The sequence below is a fragment of the Drosophila mauritiana genome, unplaced genomic scaffold (assembly GCF_004382145.1).
Source record: "Drosophila mauritiana strain mau12 unplaced genomic scaffold, ASM438214v1 Y_05, whole genome shotgun sequence".
Lineage (NCBI taxonomy): Eukaryota > Metazoa > Arthropoda > Insecta > Diptera > Drosophilidae > Drosophila > Drosophila mauritiana.
This window is the reverse complement of record NW_022881544.1, coordinates 170084-190750: the sequence shown is the minus strand read 5'-3', so window position 1 is coordinate 190750 and position 20667 is coordinate 170084.

Here is a 20667-nt window from a genome sequence, read left to right as displayed (position 1 = left end):
ATACTCAATCATATCATGCTTCTTCGAAGTGATCTCCATTTAAAACATAACCATTTATTTATGGTGGGGGTATATATTTTTTCGCTAATTAAGAGTTCATAGAAAATTTAATTCTTTTTTTAATCCTTACTACAATACTATTACTAACTATATCCTACCAAAAGAGGTGAACCTCCAGAGTGAACAGACGTGTTTTCATCGAGCTCCGTATAAAATCACTTGATTATAAAAATATAAAATAACATAAAATATAAAAAAAATCGAAAGCGAAAGAGAAGCTATTGGCAATGTTAAATTGCTATACTATAAAATTTTCTGTGTGTGGAATAATAAATAATAATAAAGTAAAACTAAAAAACAAATAGACAACGAACAAATCGATCGTTCCAAAATGAGCCAACGCGAATTGAGCGCTCAGCGGCAAAAAGAGTAAGGCGAGCGCCGACTCTCTTTGTACCGGAACAGTGCATACTTCACCGTCGTGTCTGCCGCCCGCGAGTGCCAAATCATTCACCCGGTCAAACGATCGCGGTCTTGCTCACCAATGCTTATGACTGTACACAATGAACCCGAGCGCACTGAGAGCGTATCTCTCAAGCTCTCCCCATTTTAAACGGTATCAAGTTCTTTAGCTACCAGTACAGCAATCACGATATCTACTTCAACTGCACCTTTAGTAACAACAACTGCAACAACAACTGCAACAGCACCAACATCAACTCTATGATCAAACCCGACAGCGATGTACAATTCCGCTGTACCAACAACAACGAAAGCAAGAGCACTCACACCGACTCTTAAAAGCGGAAGCGGACACGAACCAAAACAAAACAAAAAACTTTGTTAAACAGGGCTGGATCGCTAAATCCAAATAAATCGAAAGCTAAGCCCACAACACAAGCAGGCTGGTAATCAGCCGAAAATAAATCGAGTCAACGCCTCCAACGACTCAAGAGCAAATAGGTTTGCACTATTGGATGACTGTGCAGGAGCAGGGGCAGAAGAAGATAAAGCCGCCACCAATATATATACGTGAGAACACATCAAGTGCGCTGGTTAACAAACTAGCTGCAATTATCGGAGAAAACAAGTTCCATGTTATACCTCTTACTAAGGGTAACAAACAAGAAACTAAAGTGCAGACTCAGGATGAGTCTAGCCACCGATCAGTGACCAAGTACCTGAACTCAGCTGGGAATAGTTACTATACCTACCAGCTGAAAAGTGCCAAAGGATTGCAGGTTGTCATTTAAGGAATAGGGTCATCAGTGACAGTATCCGAAATTATCGGGGCACTAAAGGAGAATAACTTCAACGCCAAAACGGTGATCAACATTCTCAACAGGAACAAAGAGCCGCAGTTACTCTTTAAAGTCGAGCCATCGAGCCAGAAAAACAACGAAAATGAAGTACGTCCCATATATAAGCTACGGTATTTACTGCACAAAAGAAAAACCATAGAAGAGCCACACAAGCGCAGGCAACCTGTGCAGTGCACCAACTGCCAAGAATAGGGCCACACCAAAGCGTTCAATTAAGTTATGCAGCAACTGTGGCAACTGTGCAGCCAACTGGCGAGGATGCATTGTTTACAATGAACTCAAGAGTCGCCTAAACAAACGAGTGGATTCAGATCGAGATCGTATCACACCAACAACTCACAAGGTAATGGAACCGACTACAACTAACATCCCTTCGTCTGCCAGCCACCGAACAATGCCAAATTCTTCCTTTGCAAGTTTACTAAAAATAGGAATCCAAGTACCGACAGCAGTCACCTCCAGCATCCAGCATAAAATTCACCAAATAAACACAAACACACAGAACTTGCAACAGCAGCCTGTTGGCGTTGAATGAAAGACTTCATGACATTCATGAAAGAAATTATGCAAGACCCTATGAGGAACCAAAACATTCTTATTCAAATGCTCGTTTTTTCTAAAACATGATAATGACTCCCTTAATAATAGCTACCTGGAACGCTAAAAGCGTTTCGCGGAACAAGCTAGAACTTCCTCAGTTCCTAGCCGACAGAAACATTGACGTTATGCTACTCTCAGAGACTCACCTTACCGAAAATTACAACTTCCAAATACCTGGATATAGATTTTACTTTACGAATCACCCGGATGGCAAGGCCCATCGAGGCACTGGGATACTAATACGATTGCGAATTAAGCACCACTTTCTTGGTAATTGGCAAGAAGACTGCTTACAGCTGTACAACGCAATCATCAAACCGCAACACAAACTTAACTGTGTTTCCCCGGGAGCGCCTACATATTTGGCAAGCAGATCCCATGAAGCTTCCAAATTTGATTGACTTTGCCATCACAAAAAGGATATCCCCATCAATGATTACAGCTGAGGCACTTCCAGAACTCTCATCTGATCACTGTCCGGTGATTTTTCATCTTTTGTACCAGCTACAACACATCGAGCGACCGTGTAGGCTTACAATTTGTTAGGCCACACAGCACGAATCATTTCATAAAATTATATTAAGTTAGATTAGAATAAGATTTGAAAAACTTATTGTTAGTCTCTTAAGTAAAAGGGAAGATTCAATAAATAAGCAAAACATGAAAAAAAAAACTATATCCTACCAAAAATAATACTTCAATATTTGTCGCAATATAAACTATATAACCAAGATAAGTTTACGTAAATCTGGCGGACGCGAGCTTCACTTACATATGTATCTGTACATATTATGGAAGCGTTTACAGATCTATTGACTCGCTTGACAGAATTGCTTTGCGGGAAATATACTCCACGTAATACTTGGGTGATCCCCTAAGAAGTCAGGAATAAAGCCAATTCATGGCTTTTAACTTGAGTGCCATTGTCGGTTACTAATGGTTCCGGCACTCCTATGCAGGAGAAAATATCCTATCTTAGACACTGAATATTGACCTTCGGTGTACATTTCTTTACTGGCTCGAGAAAGGTAAATTTCGAAAAAAGGTGTAAGATTATGAAGATTCCAATTCCCCGTTTAGAATCGGTGGATTCAACGATAGCGTGGGATATTTAGCATGAGAGTCTAATTCGAACTCGACGGCTGAGATATCAGTTTATGCTTCGTGTGCTCGTGAGAGCGCATATGCCATTATACTTTGCGATTATTTACTGTGTTCTATAGAAAAATTGTAACCAATTGTAAGAATACCAAGCTGATGGCCCATCGCGCTAGACGCCCACTGTGATCCCTTTGGTTCACTAACCACTTAAGGCTGGTGTGGACTGTGATTATTTTAAACTGATGCCCATCGATGTACATACGTAATTTCTTCAACGCCAGTACCACTGCCAAACATTCCAACTCGGTCACCAAGTAGTTTCACTGTGGTTGGTTAAGTTCATTTCACATATATGCTATCGGCAGCTTATATTCCTTCTTTTCTAGGTGCGCTAATACTGCACCGATACGATTCTCTGGGTTGACTTAAAGAGTACCTTTGCCCACGATATGACCGAGGTATTACACCATTTTCAATCCAAACTGGCTTTTTCGAATATTAAATCGTTTATCAAGGCAAATCTGCCAAAATGCATCCTTAAGATCGATTTTAGAGATACAACGTACTGGAGGCAATAAACTAGTCCTTCTAAACTCGGAATTGGGTACGCATCCTTCTTCGTTACCTCAATCACTAAAAATTCGCGAATCTAGACAGAAGCGGTCTTTTCCTTGTTTTACTATTAGAATGACACATACAACATGTACTCCCAAATACACCCTACACTACTCCGGATGTACCTAACAGATACCAGATAAGAATAAGATTGTCATATGATTCTCAAGACTGGGTTGAGTGGAAAAATCCCAACTCCAGATAAGTCTTCCACTGGTAGACTATACATCCGTACCCTAATTTAAACATTCCTTTCTTAAGCCCTCACCCCATTGTCACGTTCCCACATGTAAAGCTTGGACTCGCAATCCCGAAAACAAATGTATACGATTTTAATAAACAAAACTATAAGAATCTAAGAGCACTTATATCCAAGAGCGAATGCACTTAAATCGAAGAGAAATCCAAAGACAATTAAAGTCAGCAACTCCAAAGCTCTTTCCCTTCACTTGATCAGAGCCCTAAAGTCTAAAGTCCACATCAGAAAAGCTCGATACCGAGGCTTGAACGTCAATCAAATCAGAATAATTAGATGAGTTCAGTTTGAGACCTAATTGTAATCGGTCGCTGTTCTTCAAATACAGATATTGTAATCATTCAGTGAAATAAAATTATTTTTTTCGCATATGAGTATTGCAAACATTTAATTATAAATATATATCTATATAGTAACAAAAGACCGACCGTGGTGGTCCGCCGTATCGATTCCTCGTTAAATAAACAAACATTACTCGATATTGCGCATCCACTCAAGACGAAATCAGAACCCTGCCACTAGGCAGGCACATAGCCAAGTTGTACATAAGAATTCTTTTTCATACGTATGCACATAAGCATAAGCAAGAAGCGCTCTCGCGCAGATCAAGTAAACAACTCACTAACCCAGTACATCTACGATTTTTTCACACCAACTTTTTCAGTCTTAAGCTGATATTGAATCAATAAAAACACGCAAAGCGGATTCATTCTGAGTTTTTATTTATTTCGGAGTTGATCTTAGTTCAAATACGGATCATTTATTCGACTCAAAGTTAAAACTATTTTACTGGCGCAGTCGGTAGGATACTAAAAAAGTATCCAAAAAAAAAAACCGCGAGTGGAAAATAAATTAACTTTTATAATCCGGTACTCGTGAACAATTACGCTTGTGATTTTCGTTACTTCAGCTTGGATTATAAATCCATTTCGGTTGTCCTTATAAAGCGGAAGAAAACAAAGAAAATCCCCAGATGAAATTCATCCCATAAGTCCAACGGCAGGCGAAAGAAAAATTATAAATAATAAAATTATAGAAAAGTAAAAATTGTTTAATTAAGCTACCAAATAAGCAAAAATCAAAACAATAAAAAACTCTAGAAGACGTAAACGTAATAACATAATAAACTCTATCTAAATAAAACTAAAAGCAAATACAAAATGGAACAACCTAAGATTGCCGCACCACAACTCGTAACTCTAAACGAAAACAACCTAAGTGAAGCGCGAAGACAAATCAAAGACATTTTCCCATTTAATGGAGATCCCTCAGCGCTTTATACGTTCATTAGTAGAGTGGATTACATCCTAGAACTCTACCCAACTAACGACTTGCGACAACAACGCATTCTACTCGGAGCTGTGGAACGAAACATAGATGGACAAGTAATAAGATCATTGGGACTACACCTTGAGGTCAAGGTTAATTGTTGAATACAAACCCCAAACGCCAAATTACAAACTTTTGGAAAATTTCCGAGAAACACCATACAAAGGAAATTTACGAGCATTCTGCGAGGAAGCTGAAAGTAGGCGTCAACTCTTAATAGCTAAACTACATCTAGAAGGAATCTGGCGTATAATGATGATGTTACTTCTATTATATGGGACGGCCCACACCCAACAAATTCAAATAAACAATATTGACACCAATCACGGCTATCTCCTTTTTTCAAGTAAACCAATTCAAATACCATCAGCATTTGAACATCATTGCCTAAAAATTAATTTGACTGAAATTAACACTTTGACTACTTATTTTGGCCATAAAATACAAAACAACACAGACACACCCCGCATGAAATATCTGTATAATAAATTGCTTAAAGAATTAAACGGAATAACTATTCACCAACAAAATAGACAGACGCGTGGACTATTAAACGTAATAGGTTCATCTCTTAAATTCCTATTTGGTACACTTGATGTAAATGATCGAGTGCATTTTCAAGAAAAAATAGATTCAATCGCTAAAAATTCAATACAACTTCATGAAATGAAATGTTATACAATTTATGAACGACGGACTACAACGACTAAAAAATTATGAGAATAATCGCAATAGTATCGACACTCTTGTATACGAACTTATGCAGTTCATTGAATACATAGAAGACTTAGAGATGGGCATGCAACTCTCACGTTTAGGACTTTTCAACCCAAAACTACTTGCTTACGACAAATTAAATAACGTTAACAGCCAAAACATACTACTGATTAAAACATCAACTTGGATGAATTTCAAAGACAACGAACTACTAATTATATCACACATACCCATTATACGTAAGTATTGTACTTATTATACTATACGGATTATCAAAATATGTAACCCAAAATCCATTTATAATTTTATATAGGAAAATAAGAAAAGAACCGAAAACAAATCAAGAACAGCCTCAAGAAACGGAAATTGAACGGAATCCATTACCTTCCTTATTGTACCCAATAGCATCAGCATATACAAAGGCTTCTCTTTAAGGGGAGGGAAGTAACGTAATTATGCCTCCTCACAAAACCAGTACATCTAAGATTTTTTCACACCAACTGATATTCAAATCAATAAAAACGCAAAGCGGATTCATTCCGAGTTTTTATTTATTTCGGCGTTGATCTTAGTTCAAATACGGGTCATTTATTCGACTCAAAATGAAAAACTATTTTTACTACCAAAAAAGAAAGAAAGACATTTCACATGTCCACAAAAAGTTAAAAAGAAACCGTTGCAAGTTGGTATGCATTAATTTGCAAGTTTGGACAAAATATGGAAGATTTGTTTTAAACCAATTCATCAAGAGTCTTCCAATTGCACTTTTTCAACGGTTATGTGAAGAAGACGAGCATATATCTCTGTCGAACGCTTTGAGAAAAGCAATGATAATGGAGACGAAGATTACCGCTAAGAAGAGAGCTGAAGAGAACGTGAACTACGTACATAGAAGCAACAACGGAAGGCTAAGATAAAGGCAAGTACGCATTGTGGCTGGCGAAACCATAACTCTGATGAATGCAAATACAAAGGCTATGACTGTCGCAATTGGCAAAAGAGGTCATCTGGTAACTGTTTGTAAATTAAAATCTGTAAACCATGTATAAAAATTAATTAATTTAAATGTTAACTCAAATACTAATGAAATTAATCAAAGTTTTTCAGTATTAAATGTGGCTTGAACTACTACTATTCGTGATGCATACACATTACCTGTAATTATTGATGCATGTCACATGAATGTTGTTTGCGACACTGGTGCACCTTGCACATTGATTCCAAAAGCAACATATGAAAAAGAAATTATGAAGCGGACACTAAGAAAATGTAAAGTGCCGTTTGTAAAATATAATGGTGAATCTATCGAAATTGTTGGTGAGTACGATGCAATGATTGAATATCGAGGCATAAAAAAACAAATGATAGTCGTAGTAACAAATACAACGAGTCCAGCCTTGCGTGGTAGGACATTTTTAAGAGCCTTTAACTTTAATTTAACACAGGTAAACAGCATAAATGTGAACGAACAATACTCTGTAGTTACAGAACAAATTAAAAATTAATTTTCGGAAGTATTTGAAACTGATTTAGGTTTATAGGACTTAAATTAAATGTGAATTTTTTAAGTTCAAGATCCGTTATATGGGACTTTCTATCGATAAAAAAGGTCTGAGCAAAAACAAAGACAGGGTATCATGTGTGTTATCAGCACCGACACATAAAAAATATCACAGCTTCGAGCTTTCATAGGAATGGCTAATTACATTTCAAAATTGGTAAATAATTTTGCACAGATAACGAGTGCGTTGTATAAAATATTGAAAATTATTGTCCGATAGTAGTGAAAACTCATACAACAAAATAAAAGAAAAGACTTCTGGTCAGGTGTTAGTTCACTATAGTCCTGATTTACCAATCGTACTTACGACAGATGCTAGTTCTTATGCAGTTTCAGGTATTTTAGCACATTTTGAAAGCTGATCACAAACCTCTGTTAGGTATATTTGGAAATAAGATAGATTGCCACTTATGGCAAATGGCCGATTGCTCAGATGGGTATTAATATTATTAATATTATATTATTAAACACATTAAAGGGTTGAATGAAGCAGATAGCTTGACAATAATTCCGCAAATCGGAGTGTTTGATAAGAGTGATGATTTTAATTATGTCAACTTTATACAATCAAACATTCCAGGCAAATTAAATTTCATGAGTATTGCTCGTGAAACACGACATGATTCGATCTTGTCAAAAGTTTGTGAATCTTTGAAATGTCTGTAGAATCTGACTGTATAATGTGTGGTCATCGTGTCATTATCCCAACTAAACTTAGTACTTATTACGTGACCGCGTACGGGACCGAGTACGGGACGGAGTACGGGACCGCGTACGGGACGGAGTACGGGACGGATTACGGACCGAATACGGGACCGAGTACCCGACCGAATACGGGACAGAGTACGGGACCGAGTACGGGACCGAAAACGGGACCGAATACGAGACCGAATACGGGACCGAATGCGGGACCTTACGGGACCGCGTACGGGACGGAGTATGGAACGGAAGACGGGACGAAGTACGGACCGAGTACGGGACTGAGTTCGGAACCGAGTACGGGACCGAGTACGGGTCCGAGTACGGGTCCGAGTACGGAAAGAATTAAAAAAATTTCATAAGTCACATCTTGGTATGCTAAAAACCAAAATGTTAGCTCGCTCATAAGTATGGTGGCCAAATATGGATTTAGAAATTGAAAAGTTGATTAGAAAATGTATTCTGAGACAGCAGCAATAACCAAGCCCAGAAAAGTCTTTAATTCATTGGAAAACAATTGGACAAATTTGGAGCAGAATCCATGTAGCTTTTGCATGGCCAATTAAAAATTATTACTTAATGGTTGTTGTTTTTTATTTTCCTAATGCGTTGAGATTTTCAAAACATCTAAAAATTACAAGAATTGTTCTGTAGAAATGGTTTAGTTGATACATTAGTTTCCGATAACGGAAGACAATTCACGTCTGGTGAATTTAAAATATTTATGACCAAAAACCAGTAAAAAAAAGTCGCTTTATGCAAACATATGTATTATAGGAACACAATTCATTGAACAAATGAACAACACCTGATAAATTTTTTATAAGTCCAATGTAGAAAACACGATTTTTGTTGTTGAAATCCCCTTGGTGACAGAAAACATAAACAACAACAATGCAAAAGTATTAAAAATTATAAAGGTAATAGAAAAAATAAGTTTTTTTAAAGGTCGAAAAGTTATGGTCAAGCACTATAAAAATCCAAACGAGGCAGGTTGGACTCAGGCAGTTGTAAGCGAAGGACTTGGGTCTCGATCATATTGTTGCATCTTAAAGCACAGTAACCGAGACATAAAAGGTCATCTAAATCAAATAAGAAATAAGAATTAAATGAAACTGAAAAGCAAAACAACGGTGTCGATAATAACATTCATGGAATCATATCAAATTAAAACTGTAACGAAAACATTAAACAATCTTCATCAGTATGAAAGTTGAGTGCACGTAAAGAGGGAAAGGTAGTGAAGTCTATTGTCAATGTCTAATTATAAAATTTAATTTAAAAATATAAATGAAATGAAAATGTAAAACAAAATAAACTGAAAAGTTATTAAAATTTAAATGAAAACTAAAAAAAATGTATAAAGCTTATATTTATAATAACTTAAGATATGATACTTGTTTTAATATGTTATATTGATTACTAATAAGCAAAACTAATAAGGATAAGTTATACCCTTATTATAATAAGTTATGTATTATAATTTTATCATAAGACGGTCACACTTAAGCACATGCATGTCGTGTAAATGCTTAGTAAAACAGTTGGAACTCAAGCTTGTACGAATACACAACAATGTTCAAAGACCTCATAATTTACACCTCGTGCACATTTATACTCAATCATATCATGCTTCTTCGAAGTGATCTCCATTTAAAACATAACCATTTATTTATGGTGGGGGTATATATTATTTAGCTAATTAAAAGTTCATAGAAAATTTAATTCTTTTTTTAATCCTTACTACAATACTATTACTAACTATATCCTACCAAAAGAGGTGAACCTCCAGAGTGAACAGACGTGTTTTCATCGAGCTCCGTATAAAATCACTTGATTATAAAAATATAAAATAACATAAAATATAAAAAAAATCGAAAGCGAAAGAGAAGCTATTGGCAATGTTTAATTGCTATACTATAAAATTTTCTGTGTGTGGAATAATAAATAATAATAAAGTAAAACTAAAAAACAAATAGACAACGAACAAATCGATCGTTCCAAAATGAGCCAACGCGAATTGAGCGCTCAGCGGCAAAAAGAGTAAGGCGAGCGCCGACTCTCTTTGTACCGGAACAGTGCATACTTCACCGTCGTGTCTGCCGCCCGCGAGTGCCAAATCATTCACCCGGTCAAACGATCGCGGTCTTGCTCACCAATGCTTATGACTGTACACAATGAACCCGAGCGCACTGAGAGCGTATCTCTCAAGCTCTCCCCATTTTAAACGGTATCAAGTTCTTTAGCTACCAGTACAGCAATCACGATATCTACTTCAACTGCACCTTTAGTAACAACAACTGCAACAACAACTGCAACAGCACCAACATCAACTCTATGATCAAACCCGACAGCGATGTACAATTCCGCTGTACCAACAACAACGAAAGCAAGAGCACTCACACCGACTCTTGAAAGCGGAAGCGGACACGAACCAAAACAAAACAAAAAACTTTGTTAAACAGGGCTGGATCGCTAAATCCAAATAAATCGAAAGCTAAGCCCACAACACAAGCAGGCTGGTAATCAGCCGAAAATAAATCGAGTCAACGCCTCCAACGACTCAAAAGCAAATAGGTTTGCACTATTGGATGACTGCGAAGTGCAGGAGCAGGGGCAGAAGAAGATAAAGCCGCCACCAATATATATACGTGAGAAAACATCAAGTGCGCTGATTAACAAACTAGCTGCAATTATCGGAGAAAACAAGTTCCATGTTATACCTCTTACTAAGGGTAACAACAAGAAACTAAAGTGCAGACTCAGGATGAGTCTAGCCACCGATCACTGACCAAGTACCTGAACTCAGCTGGGAAGAGTTACTATACCTACCAGTTGAAAAGTGCCAAAGGATTGCAGGTTGTCATTAAAGGAATATGGTCATCAGTGACAGTATCCGAAATTATCGGGGCACTAAAGGAGAAGAACTTCAACGCCAAAACGGTGATCAACATTCTCAACAGGAAAAAAGAGCCGCAGCCACTCTGTAAAGTCGAACTGGAGCCATCGAGCCAGAAAAACAACAAAAATGAAGTACGTCCCATATATAAGCTACGGTATTTACTGCACCAAAGAAAAACCATAGAAGAGCCACACAAGTGCAGGCAACATGTGCAGTGCACCAACTGCCAAGAATAGGGCCACACCAAAGCGTACTGCACCCTAAAATCCATCTGCGTCGTTTGCAGCGATGCCCACAGTACTGTAAACTGTCCTAAGAATAAAAACGACAGTTCAATTAAGTAATGCAGCAACTGTGGCAACTGTGCAGCCAACTGGCGAGGATGCATTGTTTACAAGTAACTCAAGAGTCGCCTAAACAAACGAGTGGATTCAGCTCGAGATCGTATCACACCAACAACTCACAAGGTAATGGAACCGACTACAACTAACATCCCTTCGTCTGCCAGCCACCGAACAATGCCAAATTCTTCCTTTGCAAGTTTACTAAAATTAGGAATCCAAGTACCGACAGCAGTCACCTCCAGCATCCGGCATAAAATTCATCAAATAAACACAAACACACAGAACTTGCAACAGCAGCCTGTTGGCGTTGAATGAAAGACTTCATGATATTCATGCAAGAAATTATGCAAGAGCCTATGAGGAACCAAATCATCCTTATTCAAATGCTCGTTTCTTCTAAAACATGATAATGACTCCCTTAATAATAGCTACCTGGAACGCTAAAAGCGTTTCGCGGAACAAGCTAGAACTTCCTCAGTTCTTAGCCGACAGAAACATTGACGTTATGCTACTCTCAGAGACTCACCTTACCGAAAATTACAACTTCCAAATACCTGGATATAGATTTTACTTTACGAATCACCCGGATGGCAAGGCCCATGGAGGCACTGGGATACTTTTACGATTGCGAATTAAGCACCACTTTCTTGGTAATTGGCAAGAAGACTGCTTACAGTGTACCTCTATAAACCTCCAATGCCATAACGGTGCTCTCACTCTGGCTCCTGACTATTGCCCACCTCCCTTCACAATCTCTGAGGAAAAATTCACAACACTTTTTGACTCGTTTGGTGAAAGGTTTGTAGCAGCTGGCGATTGGAATGCCAAGCACATGTACTGGGAATCGGATAGCGAACCCTAAAGGAAAACAGCTGTACAACGCAATCATCAAACCGCAACACAAACTTAACTGTGTTTCTCCGGGAGCGCCTACATATTTGGCAAGCAGATCCCATGAAGCTTCCAAATTTGATTGACTTTGCCATCACAAAAAGGATATCCCCATCAATGATTACAGCTGAGGCACTTCCAGAACTCTCATCTGATCACTGTCCGGTGCTTTTTCATCTTTTGTACCAGCTACAACACATCGAGCGACCGTGTAGGCTTACAATTTGTTAGGCCACACAGCACGAATCATTTCATAAAATTATATTTAGTTAGATTAGAATAAGATTTGAAAAACTTATTGTTAGTCTCTTAAGTAAAAGGGAAGATTCAATAAATAAGCAAAACATGAAAAAAAAAACTATATCCTACCAAAAATAATACTTCAATATTTGTCGCAATATAAACTATATAACCAAGATAAGTTTACGTAAATCTGGCGGACGCGAGCTTCACTTACATATGTATCTGTACATATTATGGAAGCGTTTACAGATCTATTGACTCGCTTGACAGAATTGCTTTGCGGGAAATATACTCCACGTAATACTTGGGTGATCCCCTAAGAAGTCAGGAATAAAGCCAATTCATGGCTTTTAACTTGAGTGCCATTGTCGGTTACTAATGGTTCCGGCACTCCTATGCAGGAGAAAATATCCTATCTTAGACACTGAATATTGACCTTCGGTGTACATTTCTTTACTGGCTCGAGAAAGGTAAATTTCGAAAAAAGGTGTAAGATTATGAAGATTCCAATTCCCCGTTTAGAATCGGTGGATTCAACGATAGCGTGGGATATTTAGCATGAGAGTCTAATTCGAAATCGACGGCTGAGATATCAGTTTATGCTTCGTGTGCTCGTGAGAGCGCATATGCCATTATACTTTGCGATTATTTACTGTGTTCTATAGAAAAATTGTAACCAATTGTAAGAATACCAAGCTGATGGTCCATCGCGCTAGACGCCCACTGTGATCCCTTTGGTTCACTAACCACTTAAGGCTGGTGTGGTCTGTGATTATTTTAAACTGATGCCCATCGATGTACATACGTAATTTCTTCAACGCCAGTACCACTGCCAAACATTCCAACTCGGTCACCAAGTAGTTTCACTGTGGTTGGTTAAGTTCATTTCACATATATGCTATCGGCAGCTTATATTCCTTCTTTTCTAGGTGCGCTAATACTGCACCGATACGATTCTCTGGGTTGACTTAAAGAGTACCTTTGCCCACGATATGACCGAGGTATTACACCATTTTCAATCCAAACTGGCTTTTTCGAATATTAAATCGTTTATCAAGGCAAATCTTTCAAAATGCATCCTTAAGATCGATTTTAGAGATACAACGTACTGGAGGCAATATGATAAACTAGTCCTTCTAAACTCGGAATTGGGTACGCATCCTTCTTCGTTACCTCAATCACTAAAAATTCGCGAATCTAGACAGAAGCGGTCTTTTCCTGGTTTTACTATTAGAATGACACATACAACATGTACTCCCAAATACACCCTACACTACTCCGGATGTACCTAACAGATACCAGATAAGAATAAGATTGTCATATGATTCTCAAGACTGGGTTGAGTGGAAAAATCCCAACTCCAGATAAGTCTTCCACTGGTAGACTATACATCCGTACCCTAATTTACATTCGTTCATTCATTTACATTCCTTTCTTAAGCCCTCACCCCATTGTCACGTTCCCACATGTAAAGCTTGGACTCGCAATCCCGAAAACAAATGTATACGATTTTAATAAACAAAACTATAAGAATCTAAGAGCACTTATATCCAAGAGCGAATGCACTTAAATCGAAGAGAAATCCAAAGACAATTAAAGTCAGCAACTCCAAAGCTCTTTCCCTTCACTTGATCAGAGCCCTAAAGTCTAAAGTCCACATCAGAAAAGCTCGATACCGAGGCTTAAACGTCAATCAAATCAGAATAATTAGATGAGTTCAGTTTGAGACCTAATTGTAATCGGTCGCTGTTCTTCAAATACAGATATTGTAATCATTCAGTGAAATAAAATTATTTTTTTCACATATGAGTATTGCAAACATTTAATTATATATATATGTATATATAGTAACGTAATTATGCCCCCTCATAATTCACTTATACAAAAGACCGACCGTGGTGGTCCGCCGTATCGATTCCTCGTTAAATAAACAAACATTACTCGATATTGCGCATCCACTCAAGACGAAATCAGAACCCTGCCACTAGGCAGGCACATAGCCAAGTTGTACATAAGAATTCTTTTTCATACGTATGCATATAAGCATAAGCAAGAAGCGCTCTCGCGCAGATCAAGTAAACAACTCACTAACCCAGTACATCTACGATTTTTTCACACCAACTTTTTCAGTCTTAAGCTGATATTGAATCAATAAAAACGCAAGGCGGATACATTCTGAGTTTTTATTTATTTCGGAGTTGATCTTAGTTCAAATACGGATCATGTATTCGACTCAAATTAAAAACTATTTATTACTATTTACTATTTTTTTTTTTTTTTTTTTCAATTAAAACTATTTTACTGGCGCAGTCGGTAGGATACTAAAAAAGTATCCGAAAAAAAAAACCGCGAGTGGAAAATAAATTAACTTTTATAATCCGGTACTCGTGAACAATCAGCTTGTATTATAAATCCATTTCGGTTGTCCTTATAAAGTGGAAGAAAACAAAGAAAATCCCCAGATGAAATTCACCCATAAGTCCAACGGCAGGCGAAAGCAAAATTACAAATAATAAAATTATAGAAAAGTAAAAATTGTTTAATTAAGCTACCAAATAAGCAAAAATCAAAACAATAAAAAACTCTAGAAGACGTAAACGTAATAACATAATAAACTCTATCTAAATAAAACTAAAAGCAAATACAAAATGGAACAACCTAAGATTGCCGCACCACAACTCGTAACTCTAAACGAAAACAACCTAAGTGAAGCGCGAAGACAACTCAAAGACATTTTCCCATTTAATGGAGATCCCTCAGCGCTTTATACGTTCATTAGTAGAGTGGATTACATCCTAGAACTCTACCCAACTAACGACTTGCGACAACAACGCATTCTACTCGGAGCTGTGGAACGAAACATAGATGGACAAGTAATAAGATCATTGGGACTACACCTTGAGGTCAAGGTTAATTGTTGAATACAAACCCCAAACGCCAAATTACAAACTTTTGGAAAATTTCCGAGAAACACCATACAAAGGAAATTTACGAGCATTCTGCGAGGAAGCTGAAAGTAGGCGTCAACTCTTAATAGCTAAACTACATCTAGAAGGAATCTGGCGTATAATGATGATGTTACTTCTATTATTTGGGACGGCCCACACCCAACAAATTCAAATAAACAACATTGACACCAATCACGGCTATCTCCTTTTTTCAAGTAAACCAATTCAAATACCATCAGCATTTGAACATCATTGCCTAAAAATTAATTTGACTGAAATTAACACTTTGACTACTTATTTTGGCCATAAAATACAAAACAACACAGACACACCCCGCATGAAATATCTGTATAATAAATTGCTTAAAGAATTAAACGGAATAACTACTCACCAACAAAATAGACAGACGCTTGGACTATTAAACGTAATAGGTTCATCTCTTAAATTCCTATTTGGTACACTTGATGAAAATGATCGAGTGCATTTTCAAGAAAAAATAGATTCAATCGCTAAAAATTCAATACAACTTCATGAAATGAACAATGGTATACAATTTATGAACGACGGACTACAACGACTTAAAAATTATGAGAATAATCGCAATAGTATCGACACTCTTGTATATGAACTTATGCAGTTCATTCAATAAATAGAAGACTTAGATGGACATGGGCATGCAAGTCTCACGCTTAGGACTTTTCAACCCAAAACTACTTGCTTACGACAAATTAAATAACGTTAACAGCCAATACATACTACTGATTAAAACATCAACTTGGATGAATTTCAAAGACAACGAACTACTAATTATATCACACATACCCATTAACCAAACACTGATCAACACAATTAAAATTATCCCTTATCCTGATCAAACGGATACCAGTTGGATTACTCAGACCATGAGTCTTACTTTGAAAATAAAAATAAAATCTTTAATCAAAAAAATGAAATAATAAATAATGATTGCATCACAAACATAATTAAGCGTAAAAATCCAATTTGCAATTTTATTAAAATCCCAACAAAAGAAATGATTAAATATGTTGAGCCAAATATAATTTTAACATGGAATTTAACCGAAACTAGCATACTAGAAAACTGTCAAAAATTGAACAACAATCAAGATAAAGGGAAACAAAATTATTACGGTATATCAATGCAGAATTGAAATCGAAAACATTATCTTAAGTAAAAATTATTTTACCCCGGAAATAGACTTAACGCCGTTATACGCACCACTGGATATAATTAAGATAAAGACGATAAAACACGATGACGTTGTGAAACTAATAAAAAAAAAATAATACCATATTTTATATCATAGTAACACTTATAATTATTGTACTTATTATACTATACGGATTATCAAAATATGTAACCCAAAATCCATTTATAATTTTATATAGGAAAATAAGAAAAGAACCGAAAACAAATCAAGAACAGCCTCAAGAAATGGAAATTGAACGGAATCCATTACCTCCCTTATTGTACCCAATAGCATCAGCATATACAAAGGCTTCTCTTTAAGGGGAGGGAAGTAACGTAACGTGGCCTCCTCACAAAACCAGTACATCTAAGATTTTTTCACACCAACTGTTTCAGTCTTATGCTGATATTCAAATCAATAAAAACGCAAAGCGGATTCATTCCGAGTTTTTATTTATTTCGGCGTTGATCTTAGTTCAAATACGGGTCATTTATTCGACTCAAAACAAAAACTATTTTTACTACCAAAAAAGAAAGAAAGACATTTCACATGTCCACAAAAAGTTAAAAAGAAACCGTTGCAAGTTGGTATGCATTAATTTGCAAGTTTGGACAAAATATGGAAGAATTGTTTTAAACCAATTCATCAAGAGTCATCCAATTGCACTTTTTCAACGGTTATGTGAAGAAGACGAGCATATATCTCTGTCGAACGCTTTGAGAAAAGTAATGATAATGGAGACGAAGATTACCGCTAAGAAGAGAGCTGAAGAGAACGTGAACTACGTACATAGAAGCAACAACGGAAGGCTAAAATAAAGGCAAGTACGCATTGTGGCTGGCGAAACCATAACTCTGATGAATGCAAATACAAAGGCTATTACTGTCGCAATTGGCAAAAGAGGTCATCTGGTAACTGTTTGTAAATTAAAATCTTTAAACCATGTATAAAAATTAATTAATTTAAATGTTAACTCAAATACTAATGAAATTAATCAAAGTTTTACAGTATTAAATGTGGCTTGAACTACTACTATTCGTGATGCATACACATTACCTGTAATTATTGATGCATGTCACATGAATGTTGTTTGCGACACTGGTGCACCTTGCACATTGATTCCAAAAGCAACATATGAAAAAGAAATTATGAAGCGGACACTAAGAAAATGTAAAGTGCCGTTTGTAAAATATAATGGTGACTCTATCGAAATTGTTGGTGAGTACGATGCAATGATTGAATATCGAGGCATAAAAAAAAAAATGATAGTCGTAGTAACAAATACAACGAGTCCAGCCTTGCGTGGTAGGACATTTTTAAGAGCCTTTAACTTTAATTTAATACAGGTAAACAGCATAAATGTGAACGAACAATACTCTGTAGTTAGAGAACAAATTAAAAATTAATTTTCGGAAGTATTTGAAACTGATTTAGGTTTATAGGACTTAAATTAAATGTGAATTTTTTAAGTTCAAGATCCGTTATATGGGACTTTCTATCGATAAAAAAGGTCTGAGCAAAAACAAAGACAGGGTATCATGTGTGTTATCAGCACCGACACATAAAAATATATCACAGCTTCGAGCTTTCATTGGAATGGCTAATTACATTTCAAAATTGGTAAATAATTTTGCACAGATAACGAGTGCGTTGTATAAATTATTGAAAATTATTGTCCGATAGTTGTGAAAACTCATACAACAAAATAAAAGAAAAGACTTCTGGTCAGGTGTTAGTTCACTATAGTCCCGATTTACCAATCGTACTTACGACAGATGCTAGTTCTTATGCAGTTTCGGGTATTTTAGCACATTTTTAAAGCTGATCACAAACCTCTGTTAGGTATATTTGGAAATAAGATAGATTGCCACTTATGGCATCTGGCCGATTGCTCAGATGGGTATTAATATTATTAATATTATATTATTAAACACATTAAAGGGTTGAATGAAGCAGATAGCTTGACAATAATTCCGCAAATCGGAGTGTTTGATAAGAGTGATGATTTTAATTATGTCAACTTTATACAATCAAACATTCCAGGCAAATTAAATTTCATGAGTATTGCTCGTGAAACACGACATGATTCGATCTTGTCAAAAGTTTGTGAATCTTTGAAATGTCTGTAGAATCTGACTGTATAATGTGTGGTCATCGTGTCATTATCCCAACTAAACTTAGTACTTATTACGTGACCGAGTACGGGACGGAGTACGGGACCGCGTACGGGACGGAGAACGGGACGGATTACGGATCGAATACGGGACCGAGTACCCGACCGAATACGGGACAGAGTACGGGACCGAGTACGAGACCGAAAACGGGACCGAATACGAGACCGAATACGGGACCGAATGCGGGACCTTACGGGACCGCGTACGGGACGGAGTAAGGAACGGAAGACGGGACGAAGTACGGACCGAGTACGGGACTGAGTTCGGAACCGAGTACGGGACCGAGTACGGGTCCGAGTACGGGTCCGAGTACGGGTCCGAGTACGGAAAGCTAAAAACCAAAATGTTAGCTCGCTCATAAGTATGGTGGCCAAATATGGATTTAGAAATTGAAAAGTTGATTAGAAAATGTATTCTGAGACAGCAGCAATAACCAAGCCCAGAAAAGTCTTTAATTCATTGGAAAACAATTGGACAAATTTGGAGCAGAATCCATGTAGCTTTTGCATGGCCAATTAAAAATTATTACTTAATGGTTGTTGTTTTTTATTTTCCTAATAGGTTGAGGTTTTCAAAACATCTAAAAATTACAAGAATTGTTCTGTAGAAATGGTTTAGTTGATACATTAGTTTCCGATAACGGAAGACAATTCACGTCTGCTGAATTTAAAATATTTATGACCAAAAAACAGTAAAAAAAAGTCGCTTTATGCAAACATATGTATTATAGGAACACAATTCATTGAACAAATGAACAACACCTGATAAATTTTTTATAAGTCCAATGTAGAAAACACGATTTTTGTTGTTGAAATCCCCTTGGTGACAGAAAACATAAACAACAACAATGCAAAAGTATTAAAAATTATAAAGGTAATAGAAAAAATAAGTTTTTTTAAAGGTCGAAAAGTTATGGTCAAGCACTATAAAAATCCAAACGAGACAGGTTGAACTCAGGCAGTTGTAAGCGAAGGACTTGGGTCTCGATCATATTGTTGCATCTTAAAGCACAGTAACCGAGAAATAAAACGTCATCTAAATCAAATAAGAAATATGAATATATCAGAAATAAATGAAAATGAGAAGCAAAACAACGGAGTCGATAATAATATTCATGGAATCATATCAAATTAAAACTGTAATGAAAACATTAAACAAGTAAGAAAGTTGAGTCCACGTAAAGAGGGAAAGGTAGTGAAGTCTATTTACAATGTCTAATTAATATAATTTAATATAAAAATAAAAAAAAACTAAAAAAAAATGTATAAAGCTTATATTATTAATAACTTGAGATATGATACTTGTTTTATACAAATATGAATATGTTATATTAATTACTAAAATAAGCAAAACTAAGAAGGGGCATGTTAGGTATTATAATTTTATCATAAGACGGTCACACTTAAGCACATGCATGTCGTGTAAATGCTTAGTAAAACAGTTGGAACTCAAGCTTGTACGAATACACAACAATGTTCAAAGACCTCATAATTTACACCTCGTGCACATTTATACTCAATCATATCATGCTTCTTCGAAGTGATCTCCATTTAAAACATAACCATTTATTTATGGTGGGGGTATATATTATTTAGCTAATTAAGAGTTCATAGAAAATTTAATTCTTTTTTTAATCCTTACTACAATACTATTACTAACTATATCCTACCAAAAGAGGTGAACCTCCAGAGTGAACAGACGTGTTTTCATCGAGCTCCGTATAAAATCACTTGATTATAAAAATATAAAATAACA